Source organism: Vanacampus margaritifer, chromosome 8 (assembly GCF_051991255.1).
Source record: "Vanacampus margaritifer isolate UIUO_Vmar chromosome 8, RoL_Vmar_1.0, whole genome shotgun sequence".
Taxonomy (NCBI): domain Eukaryota; kingdom Metazoa; phylum Chordata; class Actinopteri; order Syngnathiformes; family Syngnathidae; genus Vanacampus; species Vanacampus margaritifer.
The window spans coordinates 9,722,484-9,735,017 of record NC_135439.1 but is presented as its reverse complement, the minus strand read 5'-3'; the positions used below and the strand labels follow the sequence as shown (position 1 = coordinate 9,735,017).

Here is a 12,534-nt window from a genome sequence, read left to right as displayed (position 1 = left end):
GTATGAAAACCTAGATTTTTTTTTTGTACATTTAAAAAATACATTTTTGATTAATCGCGAGTCAACTAGTGAAGTCATGCGATTAATTAAGATTAAAAACTAATCGCCTGCCACCCTGAATTTTTTATCTTTTCTTTTTTCTTTTTTTCATTCACTGCCATTGACGGCTATAAACGTCAAAATTTTATTTGAACTATTTCTATTTAACATTTTTTCCCCACTTTTTGTTAACAAGAGTATGAAAACCTAGAATTTTATTATCGTACATTTAGAACCGATACAAAATTTGTGATTAATTGTGAGTTGACTAGTGAAGGCATGCGATTAATTACAATTAAAATTTTTAATCGCCTATTGCCCCTAATTTTTTAATGATCTTAAAAAAAATAATTTTATTCATGGCAGTGAATGAGTTAATATATCTGCTGTTGTAACACAACTTAATTCTTCCATCATAATATAATAACTTTTTTTTTTTCAAAATGGGGCTTTTGCTGTGTCTGGGTTTTGTTCCTTGATGTCGTCACGCTTATTTTGTTATAAAGAATTGTGCATTGCCCTTGCTAGCGAGAGTTACTGAATGACACTTTTTTTTTTTTTACTTAATTCTTGGGGGGGGGGGGGGAGGCTTTTCTTTCTTCCACTATTGAAATTTTATTTTAGTAAAATTCTGATGTTTTTATCTAAAAATTACAGTTTTTTTTCTTTCTTTAAAATTAAAAATAATAATAATATTACAATTGGTAATATTTCAACTTTAGTCAAATGTATTTCTGTTAACCAGTAATAGTCTAATTACTTACTTAATTGTCTTAATGTTTTTTGTTTGTTTTCTGATGTTACCTAATACTATTTGCACTTTGAATCCCACAACATTAAAACACATTTTATATCCTATTGTCATCTTTTACCTTATAAGAACCCTTATTCTGAGTTGCTTCCTTTCTGCAACTTCATTATTAATGCACAATGTGAGAGAAAGCCCAAGACGTGTTAGGCTTCAAAATCGCAATCCCACAATGGATTTTTTTTTTTTTTTTTATGAAGAGCAGCAAGGACACAAATGATTCATAACAATTTTTGAAGTCATCAGCTGATGCACTAGAATCACGACAATTGTCACAGTGGATAGAACATTCCAGTACCCGGGAACCACTGGATGCTGTTCGGCCCAAGCTGTAAAGCCGCTCGATGTCATGAAAGAGAATCAGCCTACGTCTGTCTTTTCCTTTCTCATGTTTACAGTCTACAACTGCGCTTCTGTCTTTTTCTGGACGCATCTTCATCCTTTGTGTGTCGGTGCTGCGGCTTCCCCCCTCGTGGGCCACACTGACTGACGTCTTCCTGACTTGGACTCCCCGCCGCGCTCCAAATTGAATCAGCAGAGGAGCTGTCGAGCTGTCTGGCGACAAGGTACAATTCTTGGTCCACCTCCAGTCTACTGAGCAACCCCACAGTCGCTTCTTTGGCATGAAGGTGCTGCGGTACTTATTTCCAGTTTAAGCACTGGAGGTGTTCAGACTTCTGCTCCACAGAACCACTATTTGTATCTTCAAAGCAGAAGGGGTGGGCAAAGTATGGACTCAGTTCTTCTGTCCGACCCGCTTACGAGTTCCATAATAATAATAATAATAATTTAATAAAATTTAGTCCTTTTTTCCACCCCTAAAATAATGTTAATATGTATTTTTAAACCTCATTAAATAAATTGATAATTGATTTGTGGTAAATAAAATGCCAATATCAAATATGAAATACCAATATCAAAATGACAATTTGGTATGCCTGTGTTGAATGTGTGCCTTTAAGGGGGTGTGGCCTACAGTAGATCCTCACAAGCGTTCTCATTTTTCTATTTTTGTCTTTGAGTGTCGTTTTCAATGAACGGCAGAAAATGTATCGGCAATTGTGGCTCTCCTTGCCCATTTGCGAGGGCATTACCGTGTCTTAATTGCGCAATCTTCTTAATTTTACTTGAGCTGCAGCATTTCTAAAGGTTTTATTTTATTTTTTTAGTCATATTTTTGCTCACAACACTAAGCAAACTAGCCACCAAGTGACAGCTCGGAACTCGAAAAACGTTCATTAAATCATTAAATAATTGGTTAATTAATAATTACGGTACATTAATTTAGTTGAGTTAATTAATTGAGTCAAAAATGTCACTGAATTGTTATTTATTGTAAAATAATGTGAATTATTTTAATGTATAAAAGAAATAAAAACTTGTAAAAATATGAATATGTACACAATTTATTTATGTATTTTTATACATACATCGTTTTTTAATTATGATTATTATCATCTCATCTATGAATGACATGGCACATCTGTTTGTTTGGGGGGTATTATTCATTGGATTTTATGGTAGAATCCTTAAATGTTACAGAGTTATGTTATTTATTAAAATAATGTATTTTTAATTTATAAAAGAAATAAGAACTTAATACATTAAGCAAAAAAGTATACAATTTATTAATTATAACTTAAACATTATACATAAATCTTTTTTTTAATTATGATTATTATCATCTCATCTATGAATGGCTTGGCCCGTCTGTCGGTTTTAAAAATCAAATTAGGCCCCAGAGCACAAACGTTTGCCCAACCGTGCTCTGACGTGATTGTGCAGTCGTGAAACGTAGCCTGGCAAGCTCGGCTGACAAAAGCCTCAGCCTTCCACTACAAAATGCATGACATGACTCTCGCCAAAACTCACAAGCACCACCCGGCTGCTGCAGACGCACATTAAGAGTGCATGAGAATGTGAACATGTCAGTACGCGGAACACTGTCAGACATTCCCCGAGCCTCCACATCGAACGGATAACACATTGGGGGCATGAGTAGCGTGAGGCACGGATTATGCGTTATCCATAGTTTTAAAGCTGTTTTTGCTCTAATCTCCACATAAATAATATAATTGCTGGATGCGAAATGCATGTTTAAAGCAGCAGTTGCTCCTTTGGACATTTTAAGCAATCAGCAACCTTAAGAAAAAGTATGATAACAACAACAATGACACATCAAGGAAACTAGCCTCTAGCTCACCCGTAGCTTAAACAAAGACAAGCACTTTCACTTTTATCCACAGAGATTTAGAAAGAAAAAAAAAACTGAAATATTGAATGTACAATCTGGACAAGTATAACAGTTCGCTATGTTTTATTATCTTTTTTAGTTGGAGGAGATCAGCTGTTTTTGTCCTTATTTATGACATTGTCTTGATGTGTCAATTTCTAAGTACTCCTGCTTTACAGTCAGCTGTTACTCATAAATGTCCAACGCAGACAAGTCTGCTGCATCAACAATTTTCAAAGGGGAACTCAAACGCCGCCTCGCGCGGTGGACACGTGCGGCTCACATTTGTAAACGTGGCCTGAAACTCTACAGTATTTACTACAAAGTTATGCTAATAACCTTTAATGACTCACGTTACGTGGACCAGCCATTCAATGAGACCTCCGCACGCTCTGAGTACTAAAAACGTTATGGATTGTTGACAGCCTCAGTGCATACCGCCTCACACACACACACACACACACACACACATTGGTCTCTTCATTAGGCACATTTACACAACCCTAATGCAGGGTTTCCGTGAGTCATTAACTCATTCACTGCCATTGACGGCTATAGACATAAAAAATTCATTTGAACTATTTTTATTAGTTAAACATTTTTTCCCACTTTTGTTAACAAGAGTATGAAAACCTCGATTTTTTTTTATTGTACATTTAGAACAGATATAAAATTTGTGATTAATCAAGAGTTAACTAGCGAAGTCGTGTGATTAATTATGAGTGCAAAATTTAATCGCCTGACGCTCCTAATTTTTAATAACCTTTTCTTTTTTCTGTTTAAAAAAAAGAAAAGATTATTAAAAATTAGGGGCGTAATTTTGTTCGTAATTAATCGCATGATTTCACTAGTTAACTCACAATTAATCACAAATGTTATATATCTGTTCTAAATGTACAATTTTTTTTCTAGGTTTTCATACTCTCAACAAAAGTGGGGAAAAAATGCTAAACTAATAGAAATAGTTCAAATGAATTTTGGACATCTATAGCCGTCAATGGCAGTGAATGAGTTAAAAAGCATCAAAAGTCATTAAATGGATTTTGCTCTCATTAAGGCCGTAAAATTTGAATAGAGTGTTTGCAAAAATATTGTTATTAATGCTTTAATTTACATACATTGTTGTGCAAAGGAGGCACTATAATACCATTTAGCAATAATAAAAGTGTTTTTTTGTTTTTTTTAAGTACCGTATTTTTTGCACTATAAGGCACATTGGATAATAAGGCGCGCCTTCAATGAATGGCCTATTTAAAAACTTTTGTCATTTTAAGGCAGTATAAGGCGCATAGAATAGAAGCTACTGTAGTGGCTGGGTTTGTGTTAAGCATCCAATAGATGGAGCTTACTTAACCAATATTAATCCACACATAAGGCGCATCGAATTTATAAGGCACACTGTCGTTTTTTGAGAATATTAAAGGCTTTTAGGTGCGCCTTATAGTGCGGAAAATACGGTATTTGTGGGGACTGGTGAGTTCACGAGCTGATTCATGTTCCAAATACCAATTGTTATGAATTTGAAAAGAAAATGTACTGTTCCTGTCACCAATGTCCAACATGAAACACTAATTCCATCTAGTGGCAGAAAATTACCTCAACATAAATTTATGTCTTTATCAACTCCTCAGTCTGCTTGCAACATTATTGGATACACTGGAAAATAATAATTATTGCACAAAGAACAAAAAATGCAGAACAGTTTAACTACTTACAACATGTGGTCTTTTTTTTATTTACAATTAGCATATGCTAACTCACAGTTAGCATGTGTTGGTGGGACAATTAAATTCGTCAAAGGTTAAAGCCATAGGTCAGTAGCTGGGCCTGTCCATTAATCTATAACCTGAGCTAAATTGTTAATTTACTCTTTTTACTTGAAGAATCAGATGAATAGATGTTTGCATTAAAAAAGAAAAGAAAAGGTACTTTCTACCTCTACAACTACGACGTACTTTACACACTTCCTCACTTCTAACTAAGATGGTCACGATGAAATCATTTGGCAAGGATGCTTGAATTATTCACAAGGTGTGCCCTGAAATGTAGGACGACATCGTTGTTTGGAGATCAACAATGTTCTCATCCTCATTCCATGAAATATGTATGAGTCTAAATCAGGCTTCACTTTATAGTCGGCATGTAAATAAATCAAATTTGGCGCAGGTGCTGTATGGGTTCTATAAATCAAAGAGTCTGAATTTTAAATCACCCCTGAAAAGGTAAAGAAAGGTTCATTTTAAAGCAACAATATGTGACAGTAATTCTATCTATCTATCTCTCTACCTAGCTAACTAGCAAGCGAGATATCTAGCTAGCTAGCTAGCTAGCAAGCGATCTATCTATCTATCTATCTATCTATCTATCTATCTATCTAGCTATATAGCGAGCGAGATAGCTAGCTATCAAACTAGCTAAATAGCGAGCTAGCTAGCACATAATGCCAAGTAAGTAAATGTTACCCATGATTTATTGACTTCTTTAATTTCAGAACTTTTTATTCATGAGAGCAAAAGTATGTCAACATGTAACTGACAGGTGTGTTTTGTAGATTTTCCAAACAATAGAGAGTTGAATGCCTGCGCTCAGTTCCAGATTTGGTTCTGCCAGTGGAGAGTGGCATTATACAATTTAGAGGTTGAAAACCGAGCTAGGGTGAAAGGCATTTTGAAGACTTTCCCATATTACTGTAAAAATTCTCACCAAGTTTTGGTTCTTTAACCCCCCATGGATTTTGGGGGAAATTCTTCATAAGTCAGTTTTACTTAGCAACCTGTAATTCAATGATCTATCTAGCTAGCTAGCTATCTATCTTTCTATCTCTATGGGCTTGTGGCGCACCGGGTTACAGAAAGACTTTAGACCAAGTGAAACCAGCTCTAATTTGACTACATGCTTAAAAAAAACAACCTTCCCAATATTGAAGTGAAGACATGTCAGCTTCCCCCACACACAAGCAAGCATATGAGGATTCCCCCTAAATTGAAAGAAAACGTTTCACAAACATTTATCTGATGGACACTTTTTTTATCTGTCCAGAAAAACCTCCCCAATTGATGATCCAGCCCTTGAATCAGGACATCATTTTGTGTTGATACGGCCTCTTATACATCATCATCCGTCCGACTGGCTGCGCCATCCCAGCTGTCAGGCGCCCTGATGGATCCCACTCGGCTCGCCCCGTGTCTCGGATTGTGCGGCAGACTGATTTATGAGCGGGAATATAGCCGCGCCACATTTCTGTGTCATCTTAAGTGTGACTTGAGCGCGGCGTAATTGGAATTTGTCGCCTCCCATCTGATGCGCAGTGCGAGCTGACAGCCGCGTTGGCCATCGCACCTCTCCACTGGCTACGGAGGGAATCATTTGCGCGCTATTATCTTTGAGACGGAGATGAATTATATCAAAATGGGATCTATCATAAATTTGACCTGTACACCTGTATAACTTCAATGAAGAATAATATGGTTGCATAAGTGTGCACACCCTCTTATAAAAGAGATGTGGCTGTTTTCGGAATCAGCCAATCACATTCTCACTCATGTTTAAAGGGCAAGCAGTTCACACCTGCCACCATTTAAAGTGATTAGCCCTGAATAAATGTCAGGTGCTTTGAAATTATTTACTTTGATCTCTTTTTTTGAGGTGTCAAAATTAGTGCATGAATTTTGAATTAATTTAAAGTTCCTCTACCGCCACTAAAAAAAAAAATGTGACGCAGCAGACATGTCACTTCATGTTAAAGATTGGATAACGCAACAATTTGGATAACAAGAAAAATGCACTGAGCTGTCACCAACGTCTTAAATGCAATTATGCCATCTAGCAGCAGGAAAATGACCTCAACACAAATCCATATCACACTCGTTTTTTACAGTACATGACATTTTTTTTAATGTTAACTCAATTTTATGAATTATTATGAAATTACTGTATCAATGACTAAAAGATGCAGCCATATTTCTTTTAGTTTACCATTTCCCCCCCCCCCCACTTTTATGCTAACAACAGTATGAAAACTCACCAAAAATACATTTTAATGTACATTTAGAACAGATATACATACAATTTGTGAGTAATCGTGAGTTAATTGTTGAAGACATGTAATTAATTACGATTTTAAAAAATTAATCGCCTGACACCCCTACTTTTATGTATATTGCAAAAACTTGGCAATCGACCAGGGGTGTGTAGACTTTTTATATCCACTGTATATTATACAATACAACAAAAATAAAAAATAAACATTCCTGACTATAAATTGGGAGGGGGGTGCAGTAAAGTCCTGGAAAAGCCTTTCAAATATGTGGTGGTTACTGCACTTCTTTTTAGATGCTGAAAATCATTATGCATGTAACCAGCTTTAGGTTTGATGATGACACACTATATTAAAGTAAGACACAACCACTCAAACGTGTGATGTCTTACAAGCAGGTGGTGGGAAAAAAAAAAGAAAAGTTTTTCTTCTTGGTGCCAACGTGACTGTTCTCATCATGCTCAGACACAAAATGCTATTTGATGGGGACGCGAATGTGATTTGAGCAGGAGGCAGACGACAGTGTGCCTTCCAAAGAATGTAAACACAGAGAGGAGAGCTTCAGATTGGGCCTCCCGGAGAATAATGAATGTGACATTTCCCTGACATTTAGTCCGAGGTATACAAGAGGAAGCGGAGATAGGAAAAAGGAGGAACAAAGCTGCTCCCCCACCCCCCTTTCTTGTAAAGATTTCCTCTTAGTTGTGCTGCACTTCTTGCTTAGTCAAGATATTAGACGGTGGTGTTCCTGTTTGTTGCTAGGCAACCGTTTGTTTAGAGCTTGTATCTGTCACCAATTCCCCCACGCGATTATGGCCTGTTACCGTCGCTGACCCTTGCTGATGAACCGTCGCTGGAAGTTGTTGTGGTTGATGCCAGATGAGCCCACACGTGTGTGGATTTAATATATTGATCCTAATTAGTGCTTTTATTTTTAGTTTAGTTGCCATAGACACCCACTTGATTAGGTAAACTTGCACAATCTAATAAGATCCCCAAGAAGAGATAGATTAAAAAAAAAAAAAAACGCTGATAGCAATCTAGTCATGCCATGAACACTAAAAATCCATCAATAACGGATTCCTAAAAAGGTATATAATTGCCTATAAATACCCCCAAGATTATGGCAAAGCACTACTTTTGTATATATTAAATTCTTCGAATCACTTCAACAATTCCTTGGTAACAAAACGCTGCAAGCTAGCACAGAAGTCTTTATGCTTCAACTTAAGTGCAAAAAACACAATTCTGTCATTTTTTTCAAGACTAAGGAAGAATTGGATTTTAAAAAATATTTTTTTTTTAATCTGTGGAAAGTCGGATAAGATTAGCCGCCGAAGCTGTTTTTGGCAATTGAGCCCCAAATGAAAAACGATATGCAAGACAAGAAAGGGAAAAAGTAAGACAGAAAGAAAAAAATGTGACCGATTTAATGCGGGTGAAGCATTGCGTCAAAGTTTGATGATCAGGATTTAGCATAAAAAAACAGAGTGTGCTTGAAATAATTAGCCACTAATTCCAGTTTAAGCCTCCTTTTATGTTTTGGGTCAAATTGACCCTTTTGCAAAATGTAGATGGGGAAAAAAAACGGTTTATATTTTTTATTTTTTAAATATTAAAAACATTGCATTGAGTTATGTGATTTATTTTTATTTTTATGATTAAACATTAGAACAGGTCCCATAAACAATTGTTAAGAAACAAACACAACAGGAGAAGTAACCAATCAACATGAAATTTGATCAACGCATCGATCATAAAATCGAATGGAAAAGTCTCAAGGACTCATGGCTGAAACTCAACAGGAAGTTAGCCATTTTTGGTTTAAAAACATTTTGGGGAGGAATTTGAATAAACCTTAATCGGAAGACGATACACTCTAAAAAGAACTATGGGTTGGTTTGATCCAGCAAATGAACTGAAAGAGGCTGCAGTAAAGACCTGGAAAAGCATTTCAAATGATAAAAGCATGTCAAAAATAACTTGGGTTGATTTGATCCAACGTTGAGTCAAAAAATGTGTCTTTCACAGTAAAACAACTCATAAATATTAGTCAGATCCTTTACTTGGGTCAAAAAATTGCCTCATTTTGTATAACACAACCCAGAAAGTTGGCTCAAATTGACCCATAAAGTTGGATCGGTCCATTTTTTATCCATAATTGGGTTACTTTTGACCCAACTCTTTTTAGAGTGGTACCGGCCTGCGAGTCATTTAAAACCGGACCATACAGATAGAAATAAGAAAAAAAAAGCAAATGAACTGAAAGAGGCTGCAGTAAAGACCTGGAAAAGCATTTCAAATGAAGAATGCAACATTCTGGTGCGCGTCAGTAGGATTGCAGCTCATTTCTACACCACAAAAACAAACAAGTCAATCAAATCTGAACGTTATTAGCTTTGAAAAGGCCAAATTCTCCTTGTTAAACTGTGCGAGCGTTCCCGATGTTGTCGTCGATGGCGCGTTAGCTAATTAGAAATGGATTCAGCATCGTACTTCTTTCAGCTCAATCCATGCTCGTCTTAATGCGTCTACTTATCACCGGGTGGCTTATTGATCGGAGCAGCGGCTTCAACGAGAACAATATGCACGCGCGCGTTGGGACGTCGTCCTCCGCCGCAATCGGGAGGCCGTAATGGAGCGAGCCATCGCGGAGTTTGCACTCCCGGGCGCTCGTCTCCTTTTTGTAGACCACGGTGCTTTCTTGGCTGTAACATAATAAACATTGATTTTTACATCGCTTTCGTTCACATGAAGAAGAAAAAGACGGTTGTTTGCTGATGGATTCAAAGAGTTTATTTTGACGCATTTTTCTCAAAAGTGCTGACGATTTCTGGAGCCTGTCGTCGCGTCTTCTCCAATTTAGATAGCCGCTGAAAGCAAAGCAGGTCAGCATTTTTTTATGTTTGCTATGTCAAATTCAGGAGTGCTATCCAAGGCCACTCGGTTATTCTGATATGGGCAAAAATGTGGATGTCAATTTTACTCTTCCGTCAAAAATACTTTGTGATTTAAACTCTCGATAAATGTTTGACGTGCAGTACGTCCTCCAACTTTAAAAAAAAAAATTGCCTTAATTGGTAACACACGATTAAATTAAATTAGTATGTTAAATTGAAGTACTTCTGAGTTCATTAAACTTAATACTTTGGATTGGAGTCACTTTGGATTAACTTAATAGGTGAATATATTAACTCATTCACTGCCATTGACGACTATAAACGTAAAAAAATCATGAACTATTTCTATTATTTTCACATTTTTTTCATTTAATGAAAATTTTTATGAAAGCCTAGAATTTTTTTTTTTATTGTACATTTATAACAGATATAAAATTTGTGATTAATCGTGAGTCAACTATGGAAGTCATGCGATTAATTATGATTAAAAATTGTAATCATCTGACGGCCCTTATTTTATTTTATTATTTTTTTATTAAGGGAGTCAGGCGATAAAATGTTTTTAATTGTAATTAATCACATGACTTCACTAGCTAACTAACGATTAATCAAATATTTTATATCTGTTCTAAATTTACAATTTAAAAAAATCTAGGTTTTCATACTCTTGTTAGCAAAAGCGGAAAAAAATGTTCAACTAATAGAAATAGTAAAAATGACTTTTTGACGTCTATAGCCGTCAATGGCAGTGAATGTTAATGAACTCATACTTAAACTTAATATGTTCACTTTTGACTAACTCAATTCAATCGCGTGTTACCACTTGAAGCATTTTTTTTTTAAATTGGTCAACAATTCAATTTGTAATCTTAAATTGATTCAACAATTCTCTTTTTAGAGTGTAGAAGACAACGCCAAGGTCGGTAGTCATTGGATGTTGTCATACTGGTCAAGTCAAACATTACAGAAATTTTAAATATATTTAAAAAAAAAAAAAAGAATAATAATACATCTCATATTTTGCTCTTTGCATGTTACGTATTGACTAATTTGAAAATACAAAGATGGAAAATCTCACTTTTTTTGGTGATATTAAAAAGTCTCAAAAGCATCTTGTGATGATCACGGTAACGCCTTCAGAAAGGCCTAACGTCATTTCCACACATGCCGCTAATAAGGTCATTACGTGCAGTCGAGTGAGACTCTTGACTTCTAGTAATGCTTGGAGACGTTGACCAAAATGTAAGCTTGCTCAAGCAGCTAAAGCAATTTTGGCATATACAGTCAAGTCATTACCTGCCTTCTTCGTGAATGCAGCCTGAAGGCAAAACAACTGATCAAACAGCGTTCTTCTAAAGCACACAACAAAAGTCGACTATTTCTGACTTGTGTACACCTACACAGTCTATTTTGACTCACAGGATAAAAATACTCTGATTTGATTGGCACCATTAGAAAACAATTAAGTCAACAATATGTTTATTATTGTATAGTGGCCAATGGTCATAATATTCACCAAACTCATTTGGATGTGATGGTATAATATAGTTCCTCTCTTTCAAGAGTAGAGGTCACCAACATGGTGCCCCCAAGGGTTCGCATGAGTAGCCTGCAGGTTTGGTCTAAAAATAGCTCACTTGTGATGGGACATTGTGATTTGCTGGCAATGTTGTCGAAGTGAGGATTCGATTTCTGGGATTTACAGAACGAATGTTGCATATTGATATTTATTTGTTTCCTACGTTGTTGTGAAAAAAAATCATTAACATGATCAGTGGCTTCACAAAATTGAATAGTCACTGCCATTGACGGCTTTAGACGTCCAAAATTCATTTGAACTATTTCAATTGGTTTAACATTTTTTCCACTTTGGTTAACAAGAGTATGAAAACCTAGAAAAAAAATTTTATTGTACATTTAGAACAGATATAAAATTTGTGATTAAATGTGAGTTAACTATTGAAGTCATGTGATTAATTACAATTTAAAAAATTTAATTGCCTGATGCCCCAAATGTTTTATTTTTTTATTTAATTTGGGGCATCAGGCGATTATAATTTTTGATTGTATTTATTTACTGACAACCTAATTTTTAATAATCTTTTTTCAACAACAACAAAAATTAAAAATTAGGGCGTCAGGCAATTAAAATTTTGAATCGCCTGACAACCTAATTTTTAATAATCTTTTTTTATTTTATTTTTTTCAAAAAAAAGAAAAAATGATTAAAAATTAGGGCATCAGGCGATTACATTTTTTAATTGTAATAAATAGCATGACTTCAATAGTTAACTCACGATTAATCACAAATTTAATATCTGGTCTAAATGTACAATATTTTTCCCCCCTAGGTTTTCTTACCCTTGTTAACAAAACTGGAAAAAAAATATTAAAACTAATAGAAATAGTTCAAATGAATTTTTGACGTCTATAGCCGTCAATGGCAGTGAATGAGTTAAGGGGGGGATTTGAGTACATTTGTTGTTTCAGAAGTGCGTATCAAACTGGTAAAAGTATT

At 35.4% G+C, this 12,534-nt stretch overlaps 1 protein-coding gene and 1 long non-coding RNA gene across 4 annotated transcripts in view; one reads left to right on the top strand and one right to left on the bottom strand.

Annotated features, from left to right (window-relative positions):
• Window positions 1–12,534, bottom strand: part of kcnb1 (potassium voltage-gated channel, Shab-related subfamily, member 1) — a 39,884-nt gene that overhangs the window by 22,461 nt on the left and 4,889 nt on the right. The gene's annotated exons all lie outside the window — the stretch shown is intronic.
• Window positions 1–12,534, top strand: part of LOC144057047 (uncharacterized) — a 46,389-nt gene that overhangs the window by 31,204 nt on the left and 2,651 nt on the right. For 2 of the 3 annotated variants that reach the window (XR_013295157.1, XR_013295158.1), the window contains 2 exons: window positions 1,246–1,413; window positions 6,120–7,044. This is a non-coding gene — a long non-coding RNA (uncharacterized LOC144057047). Of the gene's footprint in view, window positions 1–1,245; window positions 1,414–6,119; window positions 7,045–12,534 lie in introns of those variants that run through there. The other variant, XR_013295159.1, reaches the window with a different exon arrangement.